The following is an 11,230-nucleotide window of genomic DNA, read 5'->3' as shown; positions in this document are numbered from 1 at the left end:
TGACAACCAAAGGCGTTTCATTGAGCATCTTCGTATCCCTAGCCCCGTACTGTTTCTTACACCTGTTATACACCGCTGTGACAAAACTCATGGGGCACCTATTAACATCGTGCCGGACCTCCTTTTTCCAGGGGTAGTGCAGCATCTCGACGTGGCATCGACTCGACATGTCGTTGGAGGTCTCCTGCAAAAAATACGAGTATTAAGCCATGCTGCCTCTACAACCGTCTATAATGGCGAAAGTGTTGCCGGTGCTGAATTTTGTGCACGAACTGGCCTGTAGATTATGTTCCATAAACAAATTGCGTGGACAAATCACTCACTCGAATTGTCCAGAATGTTGTTCAAACCAATCGCTAAAGCTTGTGGCCCGGTGACGCGACATCGTTGTTTGGGAACTCATCATCAGTGTTCTGCCAAAAGGCAGGTTTTCACATGGTAGTTCTCCAGGCTGTCCGGTCTTCTGCCATCGTCTTCAGGTCTGCATAATTTCCTCTTTCCTTTATGTCATCTATCATATTGTATCGTCTTCTTCCACTCAGTCTTTTCCCACAAACCAATCCTTCCAAAGCATCTGCTAGCAATCACTCTCTTCTCAATGAATGTCCCAACCAGTATTTTTTCCTTTCTCTTACAACCTTCAGGAGACATCATCTCTCACCAACCCTTCCCAATACTCTTTCACTACCCACTTTTTCCATCCAGCTTATTCTCTTCGTTCTCCTCCACATCCACATCTCAAATGTTTCTAATCTTTTTTCATCCTCTCGCCTCAGCGTCAATCCTTATAATCCCCATATAGTGCCACACTCCAGACAAAACATTTGCCAAGCCTTTTCCTTAGACCTTTATCTAATTTGCCACATAAGTCTTCTCTTTCTGTTGAATGCCTCCTCCGCTATGGCAATTCGAGTTTTAACGTCCTGGTGACATCTCAAGTCTTCAGTTGTTGTTCTTTCAAGATATTTAAATGCACTTACTTGGCTAATGGCAGATTGTCCTATTTTAATATTGGACAGTCTGCGACTTGTACTGATGACCATACTCTTTGTTTTTGCTGTGTTTATTTGCATCCCATATTCCACACAAGCTTCATTCAGATCTTTCGGCATGTTATTCACTGTCCGCTCACTTTCTGCAACTAATACCATGTCATCAGCAAATCTTATACATTCTATTCTCTTTCCACCAATACATATTCCTCTTTTCCGATCTAAGCCTTTCGCAATAATCTCTTCAAGGTATGCATTAAACAACAGTGAGGAAAGATAACCTTGTCTAACACCTCGTCCAATGCTGCTTCCTTCTGACATTTCATTTCCAATCCTTATCCTTATTTTCTGGTGTAACTATATATTCTGTATCATTAGTCTCTCTTTCCAATCTACTCCTTTCCTCTTCAACATATCCATCAGCCTGTTCCACTGAACTCTGTCAAAAGCCTTTTCTAAATCTATAAAAACAGCAAAGATTTCACTACCTTTTTCCATATATCTTTCCCCTATAGTTCTTAACAGGCCAATAGCATCTCTTGTTCCTTTTCCTCTTCTAAATCCGAACTGCTCCTCTGAAATCCATCTATCCAGCTTGCCATATAGCCTTCTATTCAACACTCTCAGCAAGATTTAAGCTGCATGAGAAATTAGACTGATGATCCGATGCTCTTCACATTTTTTAGTGTTTCTCTTTTTCTCTATTGGTATCATAACTGTTGCGAGCAAGTCCTCAGGCCATTCCTCTTTGTCATATATCTCGTTACAGAGGTAGACTATTTCTTTTCTTGCCTTGTTTCCCAGGCTCTTCAACAGTTCAACTGGCAAATCATCAATTCCACATGCCTTCCTATTCTTCATCTCCTTCGGCGCCTTTTCTACTTCTGCTTCCAAGATGGTGAATCCCTTTCCATCTTCCGGCACATACTGCTCCTCCTCAAACTTAATTTCGCTTTGCATTTCATCCCCCTTATACAGACATTCGATATATTCTTGCCATCTGTTAAAACCTCCTGTGGTTCTTTTGCTAGAGTACCATCCGCTCTTTCTACTTCCATGTTATTCCTCTTTCTTTTACATTCAAAAACTATCTCACTAGCCAGTTTATACATCATTTCATACTTTCCCTCTTTCTCCACTTTCTCTATTTCGTCGCATTTCTGTTTCATCCATTTTTCCCTTGTTTCTTCAGATCCTCTTCTTAACTCATTATTCAGTTTCCTGCACCTCTTTTTGCCTGCTTCAGTTTCTGCACTTTTCTACTTTCTCCGCTCTTCCACCTTTTTCAACATGTTTTCTGTTATCCATTCTATTATCCATCCTGGTGCTTTGGGATACTCTAATTCCTAGTACTTCTTTGACAGAGTCCATGAGTCCTTCCCTCATTTTTATCCACTTGTCATTAACACTTTGATCAACACTACCTCTGTGCCATTTTTCCATAAATCTGTTCTCCAAATCTGATGCCTTTCCTACCTCTTTGACCTGAATAGCTCCAAATGTTCTCCAAGTAGCCGAGCCGAAAATAACCATTTGCAGTCAATGATCGGTTCAGTTGGGCCAGAGGACACAGTCTATGTAAACACAATCCACGCGATTATGGAGCCACTATCAGTGCCTTGCAGTGCCTTTTTGACAACTTGGGTCCATGGCTTCGTGGGGCCTGCGCCGAACTCGAACTCTCCCATCAGCTCTTATCAACTGAAATCGGGACTCATCGGACAAGGTCACAGCTTTCCAATCATCTGGGGTCCTACCAATACGGCCACGAGCCCAGGTTGCAGGTGATGTGCTATTAGCGAAGGCACTCGTGTAGATAGCTTGCTGCCATAGCCCGTAAAAGAAAGATTTCGCCGCACTGTCCTAACGGATACGTCCGTCGTACGTCCCACATTGATTCCTGTGGTTATTTCACGCCGTGTTGCTCGTCTGATAGCACTGACAGCTCAACGCAAAAGCCATTGCTCTCGGTCTTTAAGTGAAGGCCGTCGGCCACTGCGTTGTCCGTGGTGAGAGGTGATGCCTGGAATTTATTATTCTCGGCACACTCTTAACACTGAGAATCTCCGAATATTGAGTTTCCTAGCGATTTCCGAAATGGAATGTCCTATGCGTCTAGCTCCAACTACCATTCCGCGTTCAAAGTCTGTTAATTCCCATACTGCGGCCATAATCTCTTAGAAACCTTTTCAGAAGAATCGTTTGAGTTCAAATGTCAGCTCCGCCAAAGCACTGCCCTTTCATATCTTTTGTACGTTATACTCCCACCATCTGTATCGTACATATCGCTATCCCATACTTTTGTTACCTCACTGTAAGGTGGTTTCTTATTTACGAGCAGTACGTTACATTTACTTACGTTCAGCGTCAACTGCCAGTCCCTCCACAGATCATCGATTCCTTGCAGGTCTTTCAGCAGTTCCCTACAGTCTTTTAGCTTTGCTACCTTCTTACAGACAACCGCTTCATCTGCAGCCTACTGGAGGTTCCGGCGTTATTTGGTACATTATTAACATGCATTGCAACCAGTAAATGTCCTATGACATTTTCTTGGAGTAACACCTGAAATTACCTTCTATCTGTCGAGTTCGTTTCGTTAAGAGCGGCATACTGAGTTCCATCTGTAAGGAAGTACAGAATCTCGTGTGGAACTCGGTAAGCACGTATTTTGTTCACTTTACTACAGAGCGGTACTGCACGAAATGCCTTCCTTAATTTGAGGTACACGAATCATCCTGAACACCAATATCTAGAACGCTCTGGGTCTTATGGAAGGACGGAGCGAGATGAATTACACAAGATCTCTGCGGAATCCATGATGATTTTTGTAGAACAGATCTTCATTCTCCAAAAACACATAATACGTGATCATAAAACATATTTCATAGTTCTACAAACAGACTTATGTCAGCAATATGGGCCTGCAATGACGTATATCTGTCCTACGGCCCTTATTGAAAACGCGAATAGCTGCACTTTTCCCGGTCGTTTGATAACCTGCGTTGCTCCAGCGATCTGCTCGTATGTTGAACTGCTGTTACAAGGGGGCTCACGTTGTCACGCGCAGTCTTTGTACAACACCTCAGGTAGCTTATCACACCAAGATTCCTTTCCACTATTAATCAGTTGCAGTTGCTTTTCTCTTCCGCTACCAGTTATGTTAACATCTGCTATTTGGGCGTCCGTGCGTTGATTGAATGAAGGGACCGTATTAGCACTTCTGCGGTGAAACAGTTTCGTAAGAATTCAGTATTTCGGCCCTCTCTCAGTCGCCTTCCGTATCGGTGTCAGAACGCTCACTGAGCGGCGAAATAGATTTATGTGCAGGTACTGACACTACGTGAAACCGAAACTTATTACAGATTTTAGTCGGATCAGTTTGCAAAATGTTACTTTCAAATTTGTTGACGCTTCTCGCATTGCTCTTCTTACTCCCATTCTCGCTAGATTTTTTTTTCTTATCTTACCTGCGCATTTAATTTTAAGCATTCTTCTCTAACATCATGTCTTAAACGCTTCATTTGTGTTCTTTCTGATTTTCTCACGGTCCACGGCGTAAACACATTAAATTTTTCTTTAAAAAAAGACAAACTGAATCACAGTTTGTCCTGGCAGATAGGATGTTCTAGCAAGTTGGGATGTTATTGATTTGCCATTGGGGTGGATAACAAATTTCATGTAATTTGAGCTTTGTTATGTCAGTTTAATTTCTAGGTGCTGTTACTGTATACTTTTAATCCGGCAATTGCGAAGATTAGAGGTGTGTGCTTCGTGGTCTCACGGATTGTATAACAGCGGTATGAAGCCAGTTTTCGCTTGGATTTTTCTGTTGCGTAAGCGGCTACCTGGAAGAAAACGGATTCCTTGTTTTCCACGGCTGTATGAAACTACTACACGGAAAATACAATTTCATGTTTAAGATCAGGCCTTGAATTTTTTTGACTTCAGCCGTTGCTGTTCTCGAACATTCTTAGGTCATAGCCGCAAAAATGTGCATTTCTTGTGGCATTTCTAACCTATCGTTGCTTTGTTGGCTTAAGCCCTTGACAGACTTATTCCGATCAAACAATATTCGCTCTTTCCTGCTGATATCACTTTTAGCGTTGATAAACATGCTGAGAACGTCTTTTGTTCATTTAACCAATTATTGACACACAATCATCTGCATAGCTCACTAATACAGTATCCTTTTAGTGATAAAAGCACTCCGTCATTAGCCCACAAGTGGCCCATCGGGACCATCTGACCGCCGTGTCATCCTCAGCTGAGGATGCGGATAGGAGGGGCGTGTGGTCAGCACACCGCTCTCCCGGTCATTACGATGGTTTTCTTTGACCGGAGCCGCTACTATTCGGTCGAGTAGCTGCTCAGTTGGCATCACGAGGCTGAGTGCATCCCGAAAAATGGCAACAGCGCATGGCGACCCGGATGGTCACCCATCCAAGTGCCGGCCACGCCAAACAGCGCTTAACTTCGGTGATCTGACGGGAACCGGTGTATCCACTGCGGCAAGGCCGTTGACCCTAGTGGTAAAACATTTGCTAATTCTGTTTGTAGCATGGTTTCCAAATCGCAGCGGAATAATCTTCCATCAGTGACTACATTGGATTTTTTTTCACAGAAAGAGTTATTTAAGTTGTTGACAAACCCTGTAATTGGCGTGGGTAATATTTTACCTTAAGAATTACTATTTCACTGACATTCATAAGGCAACTGTGCTCTCCCTTTACTAAAAATAAAAGTACTGATAATCTCGCTTCAACGCACTAGACGAAACCGGACAGATAATTTACAGACATATTCCGCAACAAATAACTGACTCTCGGAAAATCAATCTCTCATAGGTTCGTCAAAGTCTATTTAGATCTAACATGTTAACACGAAAACAAAAAATATTTTCCGAAATTCGATTTTCGTCACCTTGTTATTAATTGCATTCAAAAGTCGTATATGTGTCGCTATTATGTTACTATACCTCTTTTCTGGCTCATAACAGAAGGGCTGACATGAAATTACACGCTACACGTATGTTAATAGCTACCTACAACAAACAGTTACAGTTAAGACAGGAAATCCAATCTTTGCGAAGCAAAGCTGCCAATCTGCATGAAGTAAGAAAACCCGCCGGCGACAAGAATGCTTTTGGGGTCTCTCAACTAACACTGCCTTAGCACTCATCGTAATCTGCGTACTGAATCACAAATACACTTATTGTTCGCAACATCGGTAAGCTATTCGCCAGCCCTAGACCGTGAATTGAAGATAGAATATTAAAATTCACAGTCTCGTCAAGGGGTTGGCGGAGGGGGAGGAGGATGACAAATAGAACGAGACACGGATCACTAAATGAGAATGGTAAAATACAGGAAAGGAATTTGAGCGAACCTGCGTTTAAAGAACCATCTGCTCAACCAATTTCCGGAAACCAAGGAAAACCAATAAATCAGCTTCATGATTAGCTGTCCTAATAATTATGCCACCTCGCTCGGGTTTTCGAAATAGAGTACTAGAACCGATATTAAACGGATGGTACGCAATTGTGCATTCGATACAGTTCCGGTAGCTGGATTCGGTAAGCCCTTGCAAACGAAACTCAACAAGCCGGTCTTAACCGGATGAACTCAGCAGACGTAAAGGTAACTTCGGGAGTACCCTATGGAGTGTTATATGGCCATTAACCGTTTATAATATATATTAATGACCTAGTGCATAATGCTGGAAGCTCCGTGAGGCTGTTGGCAGACGATACTGTTTCTATAGAAAGGTTGCAGTTCCAGAACACTGTAGCCAAGTGCACAAAGGCTTGTGGGGGATCAATGTTTGGTTAAGAAACTGCTGGCTGGTCCTGAACGTAAATAAATGCAACGTAAGTAACGACGCAGAATTTACGGATTTTTCTTTCCCCACGATATATTGTTAAGTTATCCTATATAATATGTTTTATACAAGTACCCATGGATGATGCACAGGGAGAAGCACTGGAGATAATCACTTCTGAAGTTGAAAATGAACTTAAACAACTAAATAACAAAAAGGCTCCTGGGCAGAATACGATTAAATTAAATTCTGAAACTAGGTGGAAGTAACATGCTGGAAACTGAGGATACTAATCAAAAAAATGCAGCGAATGTGGAAGAATACCAGAAAATTGAAAAAAATGCTGAAATGATTCTAATCTCCAAAAATGGCGATAAGGAAGGAAAACTTGAGGAACTATTGTCTGGTTAGTTTGTTACCACAAGTTTACAAACTCCTAACACTCCTCATCAAAAGAAAATTGGATGCTTATCTACCCTTTGAGCAAGTGGGATTTCGAAAAGGTTTTTCGACAATGGATCACATCCAGATTATTCGCCTCCTTCTTGAAAAAAACAACTTAATATAACATCAGGATTCATCTGGCCTCTGTAGATTATAGAAAGCTTTCGACTCCGTGGAGACTGGGCAATGATAAAGACCCTTGGAAATTCCAGGATAAATTCAAGGCATATAAAGTGTGTCAAGGTGACACCTTCTCTTCGAAACTGTTCACCCCCGCGTTGGAACATGTAACGAATTACTAGACTGGAATAAAGAATAAAACTCAGTGACTCAAAGCTGAAGCACCTGCACTTAGAGGATGATGCTGTGCTCATAACTGAAGATTTTAAAGAATTAAAGAGCGTGATCCAAAAACTAAAACTTTCCTCTGCAAAGATTGGCTTGGAAATAAACATCGATAAAACAAAAATACGAAGCTCAGACAACCAACCACTTGCAGTCGGAAAGCAGTCTATAGAAGCTGTCGGTGAATATATCTGCCTTGGCCACAAAACTGAACTGGGGTAAAATCATCAGACTGCACCAATTCGTCTAGGTGCTTATTACCAGTAACAACCTATGGTTTGAAAACTATGGCTCTTACTAGGGCCGGTGATCGTAACCTAAAGCGCACACAACGGGCCCTGGTGCGACAGATCCTAGGAGTCAGCCTCAGGGATACGTATCGATAAGAGGACATTAGAAGGAGAACAATGATAACAAAAGCCTTAGAGATACTCGCAAGACTGAAGTGGCAATGGGTCGGACACGTAGCTCGACAAGATCACAGGAGATGGTGTCATCGAATTGTTCACTGGAGACTGTGGGACCACTAGAGAGGCTTGGAATACGCAAATGGAGATGGGTTGATGACGGGAAACTGGTGGCTGGAATACGATGATACCAGACGGCTGATAACCGAAGACAGTAGAAACATATGGAACAGACCTGTTGTAAGAGGTCCATGATTAAAGAATTTGTTGCTAGCGCACTCGAGCAGATGTAACTTTGATGGATTGCTCACGCACTGCCTGCGGTATATAAGCTATAAGAGAATCTCAAACCAGAGAGCAGTGTTGTATGCAGTAAGAGCAGTGTCTGTAGCAGTAGGAGTAAGTAGTAGCTAGCAGTCGTGTGTATGGAGTTGGCTGGGCCAGTCGTGTGGAGCGATGGCGGGGCCTGAGCGATGTAGTATAAGGTAAAAGCAGCCTCGCGCATATGTACTATTGTTATATCAAGTCCCATGTAAATGTTGTTAAAAAATCTCTTAATAATAATTTCTTATAAAAATTAACTTTTGACAATTATTCATCTCAATTTAAAGAATTTACTAATTTCTCCAAACCATGGTCATCCCGATTATGGCAAAGAAAAATCAGTTGTTCTTTTTATACATGACAAATCTATCGGCCAGCATTGCACTGGGCTGTGCCAGAAAAATTTCTTATAGGAGCAGATATATATGCGTTATCCGGCGACTTAATTGAGGCAAGAATTTTCATTTTTATTCAGAATGATCTTTCAGAACCATGACGCAGCGCTGCTGACGCCCAAAATTTACCAGTTTAAATTCACAGTCAATTATTGAAAGGTTATAAGTGAGCCACAATTTTATTGAGAGGTTAGTCATTGTATTATTGGTAGGTTACGGAATTTTTTGTTGGGAGGTTAGGCTGAATGTGAATGTTGTTATTATATTTTTTTCTGTTGGGAGTTTACACTAATGAGATTTAATTATATTTTTTCTGTTGATAGGTTACGCTAAATCTGAATGACTTATAATATTTTTTTACTGTTGGGAGGTTATTATATTTTATTTTTGTGGGGGGGTTACACTGTACCCCGCTGTGGGTTGAGGTCACTGAAGAAGAATTTATTTTTTACTGTAGTAACTATTTGATATAAAACTAAAAAGCTATTTGTTTTGGATTTTCTTGGTTGGATGAACGACGCTGTGGTCGGTACATTATCCTCCTTTTGGTGCGTTATCTGTCCTATTTCTCGCGATTCTGCATTGTCTGTTGCACTGTACTCTATTCTCCGGCCGTCTTCATGCTGGGTCTCTACCTCAATTCGGTCAAGATCTCGATCTGCCATTGCTAATCTTTCCGAATCCCTTATTTTCTGTTTTAAAAGCAATTCACGCGCCCTACTTCGCGTCAACATGCGCTCATACGATCTCACGTGTTTCATAAACTTTTTGTTCACACGACTTGACACTTATTATACCCAAGACTGACAATCCATACACTTACTTGTTGGGACAGAACCAACTTGTCAACGATGTATCCGCCACCTGTGCACTTGCGTTGGAGAGAAAATTTAATTCTAACAATATTAAAATTTATAACTTAATTATGCTATTGTCTCTGCTAGAATGTCTCACTTTCTATTGAATACTTTCTTACTATCTATCGCTGCAGCTACTGTTTTCAACTATTTATGTCTTTAAAAAAAATTTTATTACAAAAATTTTTTAACAGGATATTTTTCTGATCTAGTTGGGCATGTGGTCGACCTTCAATCATGGTATTTTACCATCCTGGCAGGGTCGCCATTCTCTAGCATTCTGCATGGTGTCTGTTTGTTCTAAGTCGTGTCTCCCTACCACTTTCACGCAAGGACGCTCTGAGGGTGTTTTTTTAGGGAATTGACTAGTTTTAACCTGAGACCTGTTGCTGGTAGGGAGATGCCAGACCACAAATGACATGTAGAGTTCAGAAGAGTTCAGTGAGACTAGCGATGATATAATCAAATACTTAATGATTTCAGCGTCAGCTCCACTGCACTCCCTGTACAAGAATCTTAATACTAACTAAATTTGGTGGAAGGGGTTCAAGGCTTTCCTATTTTTAGTTTGCTGGTAAAATAACGTCGAAAAAGCAGTTAAGTTTACCATTGTAAATTTTATTCTACTCACAAAACATCGTTTATAAATTGCACTACAGATAAAAGGAAATGTTTCAATACAGGATGGTAAAAACCAACTGCGTTCAACAAAAATGTGAACGAATATTCCCTGAATGGGTTTCCAAGTTCTACAATGGATCGAAGGATGACCTATACCATATCACATCTATAATCTAGGTTTAAATTAAGTTTCACAAAAGAGCAAACTATCAAAATTGTCTACAGTGACCCTCAATTATCTTTAATTACTTAATTAACTTGTAAATTACAGTGGCTGATGTGGTTTCTCAATAATTATGTAACAGAAAAATCATTGCATTTCAGATTTTAACTTACGTAGCAAATGTGAATACCATGAGCTTTAATTGACGATCGACACCAGTATTACGCAAAAAGGGGGGTGTAACAGATGAGACTTCCGCAGTTCTGAGTGAAGCTTTATGCGCTGTTATGCAGCATCACGTGCGTTCATTACCTTGTCGTTGGTTAGGCAGCATCAGGGGGCGGCGGGCGGCGCAGCTCCACACCTCACCGTCTCGGAAGCAATTCTCTGCTAACTTCTCCTTACTACAATTTACCGAAGTTGGTTTAAAAAAAGCTATTTGGCTGTGTTTTCAACTGACCAATCAGGGTCTCAATGTTAACCTTAAGCTCTGCCTACAAAAATTCTGTCTATCCAATGAGAAACGTTATACTTTTCGTGGTGGAGCAATGTTTTTAACGTTTGCAACGTAACAGAGACGCAAAAAAGTCTCACGCTAAAACTTGCAGCTGGTGTGGCCCTTTTAGTGTTATCGTAAAATCTATACTGTTCTTCTGGAGGGCTCTATCTTTTAACATGGGCTGGGGGGTGGTCCTGGCGGTCAGCCGGCCATGCGGGTGTCCGTCCCCTATTGTAGGGCCTTCTAGCTTAACATGGTTCTGCTCTCGGCTTCTGTTCTCGTTTCTTCCCTCGGAACAGCGTCTGTTTCACGATGGGAAGGTATGACATGCATTTAGCGTTCTTGTGTTAGTCTGTGGTATTCCAT

General features: G+C 41.4%; 1 pseudogene; it reads right to left on the bottom strand.

Moving 5' to 3' along the window:
• Window positions 1-5,396: 5,396 nt before the first annotated feature.
• On the bottom strand, window positions 5,397-5,514 carry LOC124778729 (annotated as a pseudogene).
• Between the last annotated feature and the right edge of the window lie 5,716 nt (window positions 5,515-11,230).

This window comes from Schistocerca piceifrons, chromosome 2 (genome assembly GCF_021461385.2).
Source record: "Schistocerca piceifrons isolate TAMUIC-IGC-003096 chromosome 2, iqSchPice1.1, whole genome shotgun sequence".
In the NCBI taxonomy this organism is placed as follows: domain Eukaryota; kingdom Metazoa; phylum Arthropoda; class Insecta; order Orthoptera; family Acrididae; genus Schistocerca; species Schistocerca piceifrons.
The sequence above is the reverse complement of the archived record's forward strand: the minus strand, read 5'-3'. Positions and strand labels throughout refer to the sequence as shown.